The 19,135-nt window shown below is 33.7% G+C and overlaps 1 protein-coding gene across 6 annotated transcripts in view; it reads right to left on the bottom strand.

The window, feature by feature from the left end:
- The window catches only part of Ntan1 (N-terminal amidohydrolase 1), a 74,814-nt gene that overhangs the window by 7,129 nt on the left and 48,550 nt on the right, over positions 1-19,135 (bottom strand). For 3 of the 6 annotated variants that reach the window (XM_053750332.1, XM_053750331.1, XM_053750330.1), the window contains 2 exons: positions 16,368-16,423; positions 7,510-7,557 (listed from right to left, as the gene is read on the bottom strand). The gene's annotated coding sequence lies outside the window, so the exon portion shown is untranslated. Of the gene's footprint in view, positions 1-2,915; positions 3,096-7,509; positions 7,558-16,367; positions 16,424-19,135 lie in introns of those variants that run through there. The other 3 variants (XM_053750334.1, XM_053750336.2, XM_053750333.2) reach the window with 2 other exon arrangements.

The following is a 19,135-nucleotide window of genomic DNA, read 5'->3' as shown; positions in this document are numbered from 1 at the left end:
GTCTCTATCCTGAGCCCTTTGTTAAAATAAAAATATACTATATTATTCCAAATCTTATCCAACTCGTGTAGGTATCGAAATCTGTCCAGCCAGAGGCCTTATTGCGAGTATATAATTATTTTTTCACCATCAAATCTTTCTCTGTGAGATGAATAATATACCTATATATATATAGCAGCGCCTCGAAGCTTAACTTCCCATGGGAATATTCTGATCAAAATTCACTAGTACCGTTGCAAATAATAGCATTTGCATTTGTTAATAGTATATATATAATATGTTCGTTCTAATTAATAATCAAATTATGACCTGAGGATCGAACAACGGCAAGAAAAACAAAATGGCGTTATACGATCTAGTCGCCCTAATTGCTATTACTCCAAGGCTCATCTATAAAATGGACAGGTAAATAAGCAATTAAAATATAATGACGAACCATAAACATACTAAGTAAGCGACGGAGCAATTAAAATGCTTTATTAGAATGTCAAGTACCAAAATACAACGTTAGTTTAGGGTTGTCGCAACCAAATTGTTAAATATTACTGGGGGATTGGAATACAATATGGTACGGAAACAGGCTGCAACTAACATTGTAAGCGGAACATATAGGCCAAAAATATGTTTGCATTTTTATCGCGTAGATGTTATGTAGAATCATAAGTTCTATGATGACGAAAGCCTGACGATATTGTACTCTAACATATGTTAGGATATCTTCCACTTGTTCCTACGACTTTATTGTCCATCACTTTTCTCTCTTTCCCTCATTCAACAACATTACGTCAAATAAATAAGTTCAAATTGCTGAAGAATTGTAGATAACATAATTATATTCCATTTATTCCGAACATTTGGTCACTAAGTCGCCGAAAATTTTGACAGCCCTGCGCTCTTGCATTCATACAAAGTATTTTTGTATAGTTTGCATTACAACTGTAAACTAATAATATATCACTGGATCAACCATGACAGCATCGTTAGAACTTAATCGATATTTTGATAACTTTTAATGCAAAATTGTAATACACTAATATTAAACTTTGTTTATAATCATCTCATCGTTCTAATTCAAATGCAATTGGTTAACTAATTCACAGATTTCATATGTATTTTCTTAGTAATAAATATTATTCTTTATGCAAAATTTTTGAAACTAACAATGTGATAAAAAATTTCGCTGGATTCCATCACCATCGTGCTAAAATATAATAATTTCCAAGAACTTCTGTAAGATGTTAGAGTCTTTCGACCACCGAATCTTACAAAATGATATTTCTATAATTTTTTAAATGTCGTCGTGAAATTACGAAACATAAGAGCATCTTGGCGTTATCAGTTAAACATTATTTTAGACGTTTACAAAACCCCGCACATACATCAAATACCGACTGACGCAACTCAGTATCGTGTGTCCAAAAAAAGTAAAAACTATTTTACAAACACGACCACCGTCCTTGGACAAACGAGATGTGATTAATGGTTATGTACTGTCAACAGCACATCGATCTAAATTCGTTCAAATTTAGCCTCTATGACCGCCGCATAGAAATCTTTGAAGGGTTACTTGATATTAGTTGACTATACAATATCAAAAGATATTGAGATGCTACGTCGTCCATTCAGTTGGAAAAAAATCCATTCACCCACACCATGGTGTTAAGTGTACCATGGCCTTTAGGTCTAGTCCATAATGTATACTAACAATGTATGGGATTTAAAGAAGTTTTAAATAACAATTTTTGTCAAAAAATTTTGTTACAAATAATCATCTCGGTAAATATATAGTCATTGCATCTAAGCCTAAGACACAATCAAAGTAATCAAACAATTAGTAAGCTTTACCAATAAGGCTAGATGAACTGTCATAGAGAGGTTAAACTCTTCCTGCACCATAATGACTATAGTGAAAATGAAATTCCTGTGGCTACTCACTAGTCTGAATTATTTTCTACAATACAAATATGAAGAAGAAATATAAATATTTTCCAATTGATAATGGGAAAAGTTGCTCATATTTATGGACAACTTGTGCACTTATGCACTTAGTATAATACATATGGGTTGTAATAAGAAGTCAAAAGCGTAAAACCCATACTTTATACCCAATAAGGTAACTGTAAAAGTCATCATATGCAATCGCCTTTACAATCCGAACCATATGCGCCTGAGACGGTAATATGAAATGTTAAATCCGCATTGACCGCCGATTGGTAACAATAGCCTAATTATATTTTGAATGTAAATTACGTGCACCGTCAATCAGTAAATATATTGATATTGTAACGAAAAAATTGACAGCTATACGTATGGTACACTCAAATATTGATCAAGGAGATTGCTCTTTTGTGACTGATTCTGTTCTCACGATGTGCTTTAGAAAAAAACAAATTTAGATTCATAACATGATCGCTTTAGATTGTTTATTAGCGTTATAGACGATCGCTTGCTGTACCTGTCTGTGAACATAATAACTATTTTCTAGTACTGATTAGTACTGATTATTTATAAATTTATTCCTTTATGTACATAAAGTGAACATAAATACAATATTCAAGTCGACTCGAGAGAAAAGAGGAAATATGAGCAGATTGCGATATGTTTATTTTTATGCATTTATCATATATTTAAATTTATCATAAAACCCTGACTAATTCCGACTTTAATCTGCTGATGCAACAATTTCACCGAAGCATGAATAATTGTTAATAGTATTAAAAGAGAATACACATATATCTTCAAAAACAATCTTCATGCAATAACAATATTCACGGGTAGAATATAACCTGAAATAAACAGTAAGTACTTCTTATCTCGAAATACCCACGGGAGCGAAGCCCCGGAACGCAGCTAGTATAAAACAAAATTAATCGATAACGTTAAACCTTAATATTTGATTATTATTACTACATCACCTTTAATTCAATCTCCCTTAATGAAACACATACACGTTTTTGCTTTCAACGCACAATCACAGTCAATAAAAACTTAATTACACTCGCGTCAAACCTCGTTAATTTATATTAATACTGCTAATTTACGAAGGCTAGTTAGTAGGCAAACGAGTGGTGTGGTTCTTGCATACAATATACAACTGAGAATCGAGTTGGGTTATCGTTGCGGACATGGAGTGAGAACATGCGACCTTAAAATGCGTCAGCGACTGTCAAATTGTGACGCGCCAAGTCTAGCATAATGCAAATTAACTAGCAATGTTTAATTCCTAATATTTTTTTTACTTATATTGGAAAAAAAGAAAAACTTTATTGAATACCCTCACTTTAGCATTTTCACATCATAGAACTATTTACAAGATTGCGAAGGAAAGCATATTATGTTCCATAAAAAGAAAAGTCCTGACTAACTGGCTCATCAATACCAATCCAAACTTGTATCTAGAAAGTGAATGAACATCCAATGCAGAATTCTGCACTGAACCTAGGCAAGAAATATAGCCGGTATTCTCAAAGGACTCAAGTTGACAACATAAATGATAATAGTATCTTTGGGATTTTTAATAATAGCTCAGCATTAGGGTAATTAACAACTGCAAAAAAAATAGAAATACGATTCGCTTGACATCCAAATGCAGCGCGGGCGCGTTCAACATTAAAACCCGTATGTCCCCGCTTAAAACACTTCGATTGCCGCGAGTTACTAGCTTGTTATTGTTATGATAATGCTTATTATGTTGGAAATAGTGGGCCGATAGTGTCTGTATCGTGCAATAAGCAATTAAGAAATATACCATCGGGCATTATCTCGACGTTTAATAACAAACAAGCGAATGCTGCGCCACAGACAATTAACTGTTGTAATCGTGTTACTTCCGAGAAATATAACACTAATTATATCTGTGTTTAACTTAATGAAAACTTAGTTCACGTGTCGATCATTCGTAGATCTCAAAGACTTGTAGCTATGTGTGTCGCAACATTAGTTGGGTTTGGCGAGTAAAGTTTTTCAGAAACAACAATAATACTAAAGACATCAGAATTTTGTTGTTGGTTTCCAGTTTCAGGAACATAAATGTAGAATTTAATATAACCACTCGTAAATCAATCGTAAATCTGCTGACCTTGTCAAATTATCTATGATCGCAAAATGTGAAATATAAGCAAAACAAATGACCGAAAATTTTACCAAACTGGCAAAATAACTAATTCTAAAAAGATATAAAGGCCACAACATTACTAAACAAATATGCAAAACTATGTATGCGATAAATAGGTACATCTAAAAATAGTCTATGATAATGGACATCAGCGGCGGCGATTCAAACAGACGCAACGTAACACTAGTCTCTAATTACATTCAATTGACCGAAAGACGCGTGCCCTGACATAAATGAATTTACTGACCGAATGAATTGAAGCGATTTAGCAATTGAACGAGGCGACAAAAGGAATCCGTGTCAGATGGATTAAACAATTTGAGGTCTATTAGACTTAGCTACACATTGTTAAGTTTTTAGATACTAATTTAATACGAGTAACTCTACGTTGTCATAAAGAAAAGATTGTAAAATAACATAATTTGAAGGTGATCATGATCACTATTCCAAGAGAGCCTAGAACTATTAAATTACCATCATATATATATATCCAACCATTCGCATCACCCGTTTTAAATTTAAATTTAATTTTAAAACGGGTGATGCGAATGGTTGGATATTTACAGTAACGAACGTGATAACATTAGAAGACAAAAAAATACAAATCAGCAAAATTTATTTTTAACAACAGTAAAACTAAACGATTCTTATCCAATTGCAAACTGAAAACTACAAAGTTACAAACTTGAATTTATTCATCATTTTGCATAAATAATGTGAGTAATTTCCATAATGTATTGAAATTTAAAATCTACAATTGAAAGCGGCACAGCGAATCCTCAATATTCCTGCACCATTGTGTCGTAAGCTGAAAGTCAGGGTAGGATTAAGGAGGTTAGAACTTCCTGAGGGCATAGGCTATGGATTCGTTGCAGGAGTCCGGCCCATTATGGCGTGGTCGCCAATAGACCTGTCGTCCGACTTATTAATGGCCGAGAGACAATGAAACGAATGCCATTAAGTGGTCTCCAGATCATGTGGCCGAGTTTATTATGCTTTAAATGACCACTGTACGTACTAATACACGAATGTGGCGGGACACTTTTGGTATGCTCGCAAAATTCTGAAGAAGAAATTAAATAATTTAAATAAGTACCTAATTAATGTTTTGTAAAATTTTTTTAGTCTAAAAGGCGGCAGCAAAGATCTAAAGATCTCTATCAAAATTGTGTCTACACCCGCATTCACATTAATATATACTTTTATAATAAGCTGTTTAACACATTCTTCTACAGTGACTTGATAAAGTAAAATATCATAGTGTTACATAATTTCTTAATTGTGCAACAAATTTACAGAATGACTAGTCAAGTTATTAACATCGTGACTTGTAATTTTTCCAGACATTTAAAAAACAAACAAGGGATTTTCCAGAACCAAGTAACTACACGCAGAATGCAGGTCACAGTAAGTTAATATGTACATAATTATAACGTGGTCTGAAAATTATTTATTATTTTATTTTTCAGTATGTTTTACCCACGCATCTTGTGCCATATATCGTTGAGTATACTTGGGAGAGTTGACTAAACGATTTGTCGTCGATTTTTCGTAAATAAGTTTGACATTTTCCTCACCTTATGGAATTTCATTAGTTACACACACATTTACATCATTCACTTTTGAGTTAAAGATAATTCTTGAAGAACTCTCTTCATCATCAACATTTTCCCTATTTTCATTGTTGAACTCCAAAGCAAAGCAAGAGTCGTTCTCACGAATATTAATGACTTGACAAAACTTTAGCAGAAACGGTCCTTTAATGCAACCTAACTATTAAGGTTAGTATCCACCAGCCAGTACTACCAGGACTGTGCTCAAATAAAGTCCACTAGACTGATATATTACTTACTATAACATATAGAAGGAACTGTTTGTCGGCTTTAGCTAAACATTATGGATTGCACACGAAGTTTCTATCAAATATGAACGCTGTAGTGAACATAGTTTCATAGTTTTCAATACAAATAATATTTTTTGCTTTAACACGCTTCAAAATGGTCATGAAATTGTCTAGTGGGTAGAGATCTTTACTCGGCTCATTTGCGGCTTCAATACAGACAAACGTTGTACGGGGAGAGCACAAATTTCGCCGATATAATCGTCGGTAAGACAATGGTTATCGGCGGGCCGATACTGGTACAGATATCTTTCTGATGGATGCGGCACGCTTGGGAGATACCATCTCTATCGTGATGACTAGGGTTGGCGCATAGTGGAAAGTCTCGATTGATTCGCTCAAAAGTTATGGGGCAACGATTCTTATACAAGAAATAGCAAATAATTATTTGTGGAAGTGTTTAGAGTAAAGGCAGATAGATTAAAATTCTGTGCTAAACTTGTATAAACAATGATGTAAACTTAAAGTATGTAATATTTCTGTAGTATGTAGAATGTGTGTGTAGTATGTAGAAATTACTTCCAGATAAGGTTTTAGAAAAGTTCTAGAAGATAAAGTGTAGAGTGGACTCTAAATTATTGAACACAGTTCAGACTTTATAGCATAATTTCAGAATATTTTATAGCATATTTTCTAGCTTGCTGCATTTTTAACAGTGAACATAAAACATTTGAAGCTTTGATTATGTGAAAATGTTTTATATATTATATTTACATTGACGACTTTGCTATCATTCTATCGACTTAAATTACAATTCTATTCCGACATTTCCGGCAGTATGTAGAACGTGCATCCCTAAGGGAGGCCTTGGCCAGCCCGTGCACCAATTATTATTCAATATCTACAGTATACACCCGCGGCAATAGATCCTCGATACCATTATTGAGGTTAACGTCTGATTTGATTTCTCGAGTGCCGGTCAAGTGACAATCGAGTCAGATACATCTAATTGAATAATGTCTCGACACGCACCGATGAATTTATCATTGAATCGATATTGACTGACAAAATAAGCTAAATAAGCATGGATGGTTATTATATAAGATTTTAATGATAATTAACAACATGCATTGTGAACATAGATATTAGGAGGAAAAAATAAATGAAACGAGTAAAAATAAGCAAGTTTCCATTTACAATGGAATCTGAAGAGTAAGTAGAACAAATTAAATGGAAATATCAGACCAAAACTACACTAAGCCTTTCAAAGATTTCTCTAGAAGCAAAATATGTGAAACGTAAACAAAACACCATATAAGATAAACTTAGTTTCCAGAGCGATGACCGCTGAGTCGGTAAGAGGATCAAATACTATCGACTTTTGGACGTGATAACTTGTCAACAATGAATATTAATTAGTAGCTGGCGACATAATAAACAATAGTTAATTAAGATTTATTTCCACAAGAGGTTTAAGCGCTCCTCCTCCTTCAGTATGAGCAAAGTGAAAATTCTAACGTATTTTGTAAATATTGAAATATATGTTAATACTTACATTTAATAGGCGTAGATGCCAAAGAAAAGACTCAGGTTGCTGAGCCACCTGAAAAATACAAAACAATATCAAATATAATTCATCATATACATAGATAAGACGAGGAAATCTTAATGCGAAGTATACAAATTGTTGTGAAAGTAAATTATATTTATCAGTTCCTGTCTTTGGGTAATTAAACGTAAGATTTACAACAAAATCTCTATATTTAACATTTATTAACAACTATCTATCGAAAGGCAATATTGTAGTGGACAAGTCTAGACCTCCTTGAAATAGGTGTTAATGATGCCCGTAACTTTCTCTTAAGTAGTGTTTCATAGTGCAGATTTACCCAAACTATAAAAACCTAGGCCTACCACTTAAGAATCAATAAATATAGCATCACAATGCTATATTTGTTTATGAGAATGACGATGGATAATAAGGCAAAGATTGTATGACAACAATACTAGTCAATTTATAATCAATATAGTATCCTAGCATAACAATGCACAACATGCATGACACGTTCCTCAGAAGCCACACGAGCCAGAAGCTCTTAGATGTGAAGATTATGCATTTAATGTTATCTCCGTGATCATGCACGATTCCGCGATATACCGTCGTCCACGACACAAAAATTAAAATCCAGCAAAGAAATATGAGCCATCCAGGACACCAAACAATATCGAGAACAGCGGTAATGCTAATTCAATAGCGTAATATTCCGTATCAAGATTTAGTCTCCTGCCGGTCGAGATTGTCTACGATTGCGCGGATATGGTTTTGTTCGTGATTTATTTTGCTCGCTTCCATATAAGTACAGTGCAACAATGGCCCGTTCGATTTACGACAGTCGATTTGGTAGCGATAAAAGATTTAACTGCAAGTTGTGGATGCATTAACGCATGTGGACTAGCCCATGACGCACTATAGACAAGTATTTTTAAAGCAGGAATAAAATAATTTTGCATGATCCAATTTTTTAAACCTCTTTAATAAATGGAAGAATTTCCTCTAACCCTTCATCGCGTTGATCAAAAAGGTAATTTGATAATAATAACAAAAATTGTTATGATCAACAATATCGCTGTACTCTTTTTTAGTCCTCTTGACGGAATTCACGCACAAACTGAAAGTAGCTTCAATTTCAGGTGAGTATCTCTATGTACTGAGAGGTGGCAGAAATTTCAAGTTCATCGGCTTAAACAAAACTTCAGTTTCCAATTAAGCGTAGGTTTAAACTGTATGCAAACTAATTGTGGGCATCATAAAATTAATTGGATACCTACGGGCGTTCGAACGATAATTTATCTTCAGTGCGCTAATAAAATAATACATCGTCATAATACATAATGTCAGTTAAGGACATAGCATTCCTGCGCTCGATCGTCAACAGTGTCAATAACTCGTGTTGATTTTGAACAGATGATATGATGTAGGAAAATGAATTCGTTAAGTAAACGTAAATCATCTCAAAATTGTCCATTGTCATCGCAGCTCTAGCTATCAAATGTTACGCAGTCTTCGTCGCCAATCGTGTCTTATCTCACTGTCTCATCTTCGCGTGTTCCCTGTTGCATTCGGGGTTGTGACGCCGCGAAGTTCAGGATCAGCGTAAAAAATAAATCTTAATGTTTTGAAGATTCAGCTGAAATTTAACAACTAGCTGCCTGCCTAACATCACCCATCCTTGAGAATGCTATTAATCTCCTTAATAGCTGCTTCAAAAGTGACTTTATGCATGCTTATATGAAACTAAGAAACAAGATGAGTCGATATCAATTAATCACCAAAAGTCACAAATATCACCATCTTGCTATCACATATACTAGCACTACGTGCACGCAATATAAATAACGAATTAGCTAATTAATTATAAATCTTAATATCAAAACAGGAAAGTTGATAATGCAGTGACTGATTATTCTTTATCACTCATTGGCGCCACGCCAAAGTTCCGTGAAAAAAGGCGGCATACATTATGATACGAACAGTATCAACTACAAAGAAAATGTGTTATATGTATTTTATATTTATATTACAACATATTGATTTGAAATAAATCGCGAATACAGACATAAACTGTACTGTAAAAAACTGACATTTTATAATTGTTATTGATTGTAATAGTTATCGCAAACAAATTCGTAGTAATTTATATTTGGGGATTCCAACTATGCACAAAATTGGAAATCATATTATGTGACATTAATTCAGGGCTAGGAACCATTCAGACTCAATCATGGCCATGATTTTGTAGCACGATGCCTATTTTCCTTCTCATAATGTCAACATCTTCTCTATAAGAAAGTGGCATTGTGTAGGAATCTATGCATAGAATAAGAATAAACAAAACATCGTGTCGCCACAACATAGGAGGCGTCTAACTAACGGTAAAGGAACTAAATACTTGTCACAGTACTATCCGGGTAAGTAAATTAAAGTCTAGGCGATAGATGCTAATTACATTAGAAAACGTTTATCTGCTTTAAATAAACATTTCTCGTAGCAAATTATAAATAGCAGCTCGGTAAGATGATCGTAAGCCGGTCTTATAATTTAAAATTGCATATCGTACGCTTAGCTCAAGTCGCTGGGTTGTAATCATCAATAGTTTATAAGATTTAAATATGACAGTAAACGTGCTTTTACTAAACATGTGATTTCTAAAGTCTATAAGTTGCTAATCTGTATTCAAATTAACAATTACTGATCCCATAAAATCTTATGTTTATGTTAAGATTCTGCCGAAGAAGATTATTAAACGAATACCAAACTAAAGACCGCATGAAGTGGATACGAAAAAGTAGGAAAACGGAACTTTGGCTCGGATTCTCTACGCCTGAGGAAAAAACCAAGTAAACGCTTAGATATGAGAGTCTCAAGGGATTTAAAAAAAAAACTACATTGATTAACTCAATTCTACACATTTAAAGAGCTAACAATACGAAACCAGAATAGCTGTTAAATATTGCGATGAGACATGGCGTTTGTGCTAAGATGTTTCCAAAATAAACCCAACGTAAAGTACAATATACTTCCTTCTCTACTTTTAAGAAAAACATTTTTTGCAATGCTTTAGCGGAAGGCATCGTCCGCTTTCCTACTGTTTCTTCTCCACTTCGGGCGGTCTTTGACATACTTTGGCCTCAAACAATTGTCACGCATATACTACAACAAAAACTAAACCATTAATTTTGAATATTGTTACTACTGAAGCAGAATTATTTTAGAAATATTATGCGATGTAGTTATTTATCAGAAATACCAAATCAAATAGAAGATAAATTATAATATTGATTAATCTAAGTGACTCACAGTTAAATAAGAGTTATTAATAAAAATTGTTGTCACACTCACACACTCAATTTAGCACTTATAATGAAAATATTTTGGAGAGCACTGTAGTTTGATAAAATAGCACCTTATCAAAAATGACGCACTCAGAACATTTATAATATTGAAAGTGTTAGTGCTATTTTTCGAAATTACAGAAAAATGTTTCAACATGGAATAAGCGATATTATATTTCAATCAAATAGCATTAATTTATTTATATATACATGATGATACTCTAATATGAGGCGAACCAATTTCCAATAGCACCAATAGCCATCTGGATGGCGAAGACCGTGCAACCCAACAAAACGAAAATTTTCTATTGGTTTCAGCTATAAATCTCTTCAACAGACAGAGCAGGAGCATATTAAATCCTTTACCATAGGGGTATGGAACCCCAAAAAATTCGACGATCGATTCTGGGCTCCACCCAACCAACGAACGAGGCTCTATGATGGTTGTTGCTTCCTCAAATGAGAAATACTTATATACTTAGGTATATTTTATTTGTATACTTATACATAATTTTCTAACATTCGACTATTGTAAATAAACTTGAAGATGACATTAAATTCAATTAGGAATTCTAAAATTTGTGGTTATGTGAAACGATCACGACATTTACATAAATTCCTTCACGCGCGCAGATTAAAAATATTGAATTTTAGAGACCTGCCAAGCGTGAGTTGGATTCGCTTACCGTGAGTTCCTTATCTTAAAAGGGTTGGGTAGGCTTAAGTATCGTTTGGGTAGGGCTTTATTATATATTTAGCAATCAAATAATATTTTCTGAAATCAATGCACCTATCATCGATGGTGAAAGGGATTTGGGAAAGGACAAGAGAAAGAAACAAATAAAAAAATTAAATTACTCTTATTACACAAAATACTAAATAATCAATGTCAACGAAAAAATATTATTTTTGTCTATGTGAATTTAAAGTAGGTATGATTGTTACATAGTTAAGTTCTATAAAGGAGGGAATAAGTAATTGTGGTTGAATGTTGTTTTCTAGGGAACGCCAAAAAGTTAACATCTTACTTTATGATCAGTAGCTTTGGAACTACATCGATTTATGTCGATTTGACACGAACTAGCAATCGGAGGGGAATTCATTAATCGTTTTACGCATGTTAAGTAAGATTTATGGATAACTGCGCCATTGTCGAAAAAAAGAAGCTCAAAATATCTGTCAAACGGTATGACAAAATATTTTCCTTTTTGTATGTAATATTAAAGTAATAAATTGAAAATATAAATATTGGCATTATAAGCTATTTATAATACAACTCTGATTTTAAGAAGACATTCTTCTTTGCTATTAAGAACAACATAAAAAACTTCCGTCTATCAAGACTTAAAAGTTAAAATCTGTTTTTTTACATCTGCCTGGATTTTAATAAAGAAGTAATATCAAAATTCACATTTATGTCACAAGCTTTTATATAAAAAAATTGTTATGTGCCCTGTAAGAAAACATGATAAACACACGTCAAATATAACTGACTAAATACAGGACTAGATCCAATCGTAATAAGAAATGCATATGCTATGCATTCACTTTGCGATTACCTCTCATCTGGCGACGCAGCGCGACATGAAACCGCAACCTGTCCTAGGTGAGCGGCAAGGAATCGCGATGAAAGAAAGGAGCCTGGTGTGGACCACGACGCTGGTACGCGTATGCCGGACAAAATTTACAGAAAAAAAAAATAGGTAAATAAATGTCAATATCATCTATGAGTACCCTATGTACTAGATACAGCAAAGCCCGCTTCTAAAAATCTTGGCTCTCAGTAGCTCAACTGAGTAGTTCAATGATTAAGCTATTTTATCAAAATTCAACCAACATTAGCTGTGAAAGCGTCACAGACTTCCGGACTCAATATATTATGTATTGGGGCACTTGCAGCGTATGTTGTGGCGTGGCCTGTATTACTCGACGTACAACCTCGTATCGCATCCTGCAGCATCCGTCGCCCATCTATGACGCCTGGCAATCTATTTGAGGTAATGTAACGTCCGGTACATCTCCTATGAGATGCTGTTTATGCGAATCGCATTATGCTTTCTACTTCCATACGAAGGCACTCTGTGAAATATTAGCATGGAAATTACAAAACCAATGGTATTTAAATTTAGCTCTTACTGTATCGTGGTTTTCGATTATTACTACAACCCACTAGCGTTAACAGTTTATGGAAGCTATAGGTATGAAAACGTGTTGGTTCGATTTTTTTGACAATTATTTTTCATAGTACGCATGCGTCAGAGGAAACATTTGATCACCTTATACGACACGACAACTTATAAAATTCTTGCTTGAAGGAAAATTCGATGCTCGGAGAGGGAAGAGCATTATGGATCAGTTAAAAGAAATGACAAGGATCGTGTCGTATTAGAAGGTATACTTGATGGCAGAGGATAGATGTGAATAGTGGCTGCTCCACCACAAGAACGACGTTCTCAAATACTTGATGATGACGCGTCAGCAGAGATCGTTATACGCCCTTAGGCGTATTATATATATTTCATATGAAATATTGTTAATTTAATAAACCAAGATCTATGTTAATTTCATGAAGCAAGATCTCTTAGATTGAAATAAAATATAATTGAAAAGTTTCACGGACATTAAACGAAACAATAGAACACAAGAGAAGTTTAATTGTCATATAACGTCTATAGACATAAGTGTCGACACTAAGTCTGCAGACGTTATAATAATTAAACTAAGTGTTAATAAACTTATTAAAACACTTAATCAGGAGTAGCCATGAAAATTTTTTCCTGGCTCGAGAGCCATCCTAAAACTACGACAGATAGTTTCAGAATTCAAAATTTCCCGTTCATTATTATTCTGTACCGAATATAAATTGTAATGCACAGCGAGTTAAAGGGCCGTGTCGTGTTCACAACGTTCCCGAGCTGACGGGGTCCGTCTGTCCGTTACATTGCATTACCATACATACGTCTCGGATATTAATCTATGCAAAGGGCCTTTTGTGCTCTCCCGTTCATAGTGCAATGATTCGGGTGTCTGAAACGTCACTTGAGCTTGAGGCCGGCGCACACCGAATGCATGACGCGTGCTGTAGCTGCATTAAGTACAATTCCTTACAAAATAAATTAACGCGCATGTGCACACGCGTACAGGCGTTTAACTGTGGATGCTGTTCTTGAAACTTGAGGTGTGTGGTTCCCATCCTATAAGAACACTCCTAAACCTACCGAGGAAATCGTACGTGGCGACTAAGATTCTCCTTCTTCTTCTTTCTTATCCAGTGTGATATTGCTAACACTGTTGTCAGATTTTATTTAAGGGTTCTGTTGAATTTTGAGAAGAAAATTACTTATTGAATTGATGTTTTTTTTTTTTCAATTTTGGCCGTCGCCAGGTCGTATCGGCAGAAGGTGGTGGTGGTAGAAAATATTAGTATAACTATGTATATGTATATGAGGAAACAATCAAACGCGGTTGAACCGATGCGATGCAGCAATGTAGGAAAGTACTTACACAACTTAGACATATTAATCAATATATGGTAATATAGTCAATTTGTTTCCATGATGATATTTCAATTTGAAAGATGATTTATTCATGAATTTGTCATGCTCAATCTTATTTTAAGCTCTGATCGATACATTAATAAAAATAATGTTATTTGATTAGCAAGATCCGTTATGAAGATGTACAGTTTTACAAGTCAGAAAATAAGAAAGATTCGCAATAATAAAAAGAATAGTCATGATAAAACGATGAAGCTGATAAGTATTCTGAATACTTCTCACTCCACTTTAACAGGAAAAAACTTAACTAACCAGCTACAAGACAAGATTTTCCTTTAAAGTGATAGTTTTTATCTTAATGAAATAGAAAATAGAAGTGGTGAATATGTAATAAAATATGGGTTGGGACCAAGAACATCTGCACATAGACATATACGAAATGAAATAAGCGTATGATTTGGAAAGAAATGGCCCAAGTTTGAATTGACATTTTAACAACTTACATGTTGGAGGACGACATTGCAAGAATAGCGGAGCACAATCTATAAATACTGACTCACTTATTTTTTTTTATGAAAACTAAAATTGATAATATTGAAAAATCTTGAGCCGAAATGGTATAATTGTCATAAACACATGAAAATGTACATATTTCTGGTATACAGGCCTAATAAGTAAAATAATAATGATGAGCCAAATATTGCTATATCCGGACAAAGCATGTATACATTACATATATATAAACGAAGATCGGATAGTGTTTCTGAACGCACCGCACGCGTGGATAATTGCATATTCGCGCGGGCTATAACCACAGATTATACTATCTACACTATTATTGCTATAGTATGAGCTACGTCACGGTACGCCCTAGAATCTAGATGGCCGAGATATGACGCTAAATATATACATAGTTTCTTACCATTTTTAATTTAGCACCGTCAAAATTAAGAATACACAACAATATACAAAAGAATGGTAAAAGAAGCAATTCAAGCCAATTTCGAACCCTAATAACTTCATTGTGGATAAAACAGGAAGCCTGGATTTTCAGTAACTAAGTTGCAACTGTTAGTGTAACTGAATCCCTTAATTTATATGATATAGATTAACGGACTCGGTGACACTAACAGTTGCAACAATCGAAGTATATTCTGGATGCAAGGCTGATCTAAATAATCATTAAAACTTTGCCCCTAGTAAGTATTTCATCATAAATTGCCCTCCTAAGAAGTCTATCTTATTACAGTGCAATAATTGCAAAGACTCTTTGAGAAATCATCCGTCCTGCTTTAGTACAAAAGATTCCATACAGGTGAGCGTGATAAATAGATCAGATAAATGTGAATCAGATGAGATAGAAATCAGGACAGTTGAGATATTAGGATTAACAAATAACCTATAGTATATTGCGTCGTGTTTGGTAAACATTGTTTTGTTTATAATACTTTGTAACAGGTTAAAGAAGTTATATTCAGCAATATATTTACATTTTATGATAATAAGTGAATATAAGTTCTCGTTGTTTTGAAATATTATATTAGTAACTAAAGTGTGCACATTTTCTAAATATTATAAAGGCGAAAGTAAGTTTGTTACCTCGCAAAGTTTTATTTAATCACCTAAAGTTTTGAAATTTCACATACATAAGTATAGCTAGAACTTTTTTCCGGTATGAAAGGTACCCTACCTTTTCTTAGCCATCTTCCTACCTTCTAGCTTTCTTAAAAAAGTACATTTCTCCTGGGAAATCCACGTTGGCGAAGCCAGCGGTATACTAATGACTCAATGAAATATACAACACATCATAACTAATTTCAATACAGAACTTAGATAGTAAACACCTGGATACTATACAAATTGCACTGTATATATATAATGTGCTAGAGTATTTAAAAAGCAAATTAAGACTAAATAATTATTAACGCTATAGGAAAACTTAAACAAATTTACTAAGAATTAATTAAAAGCGCTGTTTGCCATACCCGCAACGATTTTATTACGTGATAACAAAATTGCTTACATTTATATCACATAGGTTTCACACAGCGGAGTCCAACCAAGTCGCAGATGTGTTTCCTGCAACAAAGCAACCGCAAACGTAAATTAAATTCTCAAATGAAACATTTTTCAAGGAATAATGTTAGGGTGTGAAAAATAAAAAGTAGTCCAGGTACAGCTGGTAAGGTCGAAACTACTAAGGTACTGAGAGACCTGAAGCCTTCTGAAGAGCTCTTTACAGCGTCACTTTTGTGGTGTGGCGCGATGAAGTGGCGCTAAATAGCAAGAAGTGGAAAATTGTAATACCAGGGTTCTCTTCGGGGCGATGAGCTAGCGATGTATGTGAAAACTACAACATCATCTAGGTGATTATGAATCGTAACAATTTTAGTGGTACTGCTATTATAGTAAAATAATAAAATAAGTAAAATATTATATCAAATAATATATAAAGTTTGAATTGATGAAATAGTTTATTTTCGTCTTCTTCCTCTACGTCGAATCGTCTACCCATTCTAATTTGCAAAATAAAATGAAAATTATAATTACTGATTTACGTAATCGTAACAAACGTATTTCGAATACACGATACTCGAAGCAGACTTCAAAATGGAAATTTGCACAAAATGGAGTATCACGTTAAATCTCTGTCCAATTTTTTATGCATGTCCAACTCAGCCGCAGATGTTAGGTCGGTGAATGTTCTTTTGTTTTATGGGAAACAAATATGTTTTTTAACATTATTAATCACAACGAAAATGAAAGTTTTTATGTGAGCTAAGATGTTCGTCGTAAGATTTTTCACTTCAAAAAAATAAGAAATTTCGATTCCTAAACGAACAAATGATTATGACAAATTACATCACAATTAATAATGTCTAAGAGAAGAACTGTGCTGGAAGCAGTAAAAAATTATGCGAAATGCATAAGAGACGGAGACGAAAATATATAATAAACCTATTTAATGCATCTACGAACCTTAACTATACTGATGCTATTTGAAAATGTATGAGTTGAGTCAACTAAGGTATAAATACGATGAAGGGCAAGGACAACTGACAACGACAAGTCAATAAAGCTAAACCCGTACAAAGTAACACTAAAATAAATAAAATCTGCCACCAACCTGGCAATTACATAAACCATATATCACCTACGCGTTAATAACAAAAAAACTAATTACGGCTGGTTCGTATCTCAATACACATAAATCCGAGTAATAAGTCACGGTCGCTGCAACAGTTTCCATATTTCATTATTGCAATAAAGATGGCAATATCTTCATTACAGCCAAGTCGATACCAAGATAATTACTGCCCGGTTCGGGATGAAATTAATTCTAGACAATGTATCCTGTATCTTCTGTTAGAAATAATAGCAGTGTGCAACAATGTGTTCATTGTAAAATTTTCTCTGTATCGTATTATCAAGAAGTGAAAAATAGAAAGAACCCCATCGAAAAATGTATGCATGTAATTTTATGATGTATGTGGTTTTATGATGCTTGAACAATTTATTGTTTTCTCATTGTATTCTTTCTAATTTATATACATACATTATTGATTTTTAACTCTTCCAATGAAATTACACAAAAAGGTGATGGGCATATCGCCTTACATGTTGCACATAAATCGAGAATGGCGCAAGAAGATAAGGACAGCCGACCCATAATCCCAAACCCACACAGCCGACCCAAATGGGAAATGGCTAGATGGTTTTTAAAAGTATAAAAATACAGTCTCAGTAAGATACTACAATATTTTGACAATACTATTTCCATTTTCAAAATTACAAATGAAAATACTGTAACTGAACACGGTAACGATATTAACTACTTCATGATAATGAATTTATCGTGTCGTGAAACGCTAGGTTACAAAAAACGTCACCAACGGCGTTCAGTATTATCTAATTTCTGAGAAGTGACGAACAAAAACATCTGACAACAAGACGAGTGCTTAATTTTTATGCCTGTTCTTTAGACAAATCATCGAACCGATAAGCAGTCATGTCCTTCTGAGAATATGCACTCGTGTATTGGTGCTATTCGATTGGAATAGGGAATAAATATCTTGAATTAAACCGCGATCCATGAACGGAGGCAAGTTTTTACTTAAATGTTTTAAAATTCCCCAAACAAATCGAACTCGAATTTTTACGAAATCGGTCTGCAGCTTTTATCTAATTGAAGAAAAAAATCTTCACTTAGCTATATGCCTAGCATATTTATCACATAATATTATATTTTTTTATGTTACTATTTAATACTACAAAGTATTACAGATTTGAGTTCACTAAGATAATATTATCATAGTGAGTGTGTACAATTTGCATTGTCTTCGTCTTGCTCAACATTATTCAGGATATAAATGATTAAAAAGACATGATCTTTAGATATTTCCAACCAAATACAGTTTTAGGTCATCTCTAGGATCGCTTGATTGTGTAATTGTATCGGCGCGGGCGCAGAAGTTCAGAAACAAATCACGGTAATTTCGATCGGCATTATACAAATGTTTTTGAGAAATTATATGTTGTGATCTGTGTTTAGTGTGTGCTGTGTTTATGAGGCCATCGGGTTATGTGTGCTGGTTTTTAAAATAGTTAATATTACCTTGTGGTAATCTATGCATCAGTAATAACAGCGAGTTTGCAATGAATTTGGCTAAGATGTGCTGGGTTTTTTGTACAATCCGGGTCAGGTTTTAGATAATTATTTTATTGCTAATGAATCATAAGCTTATGTGTATCTTCTAAACCTGCAAATGATAGTTATTTAAGACATCAAAG

The sequence above is a fragment of the Plodia interpunctella genome, chromosome 10 (assembly GCF_027563975.2).
Source record: "Plodia interpunctella isolate USDA-ARS_2022_Savannah chromosome 10, ilPloInte3.2, whole genome shotgun sequence".
NCBI classification, from domain to species: domain Eukaryota; kingdom Metazoa; phylum Arthropoda; class Insecta; order Lepidoptera; family Pyralidae; genus Plodia; species Plodia interpunctella.
Note: the sequence above shows the minus strand (reverse complement) of the source record. Positions and strands in the feature narration are given on the sequence as shown.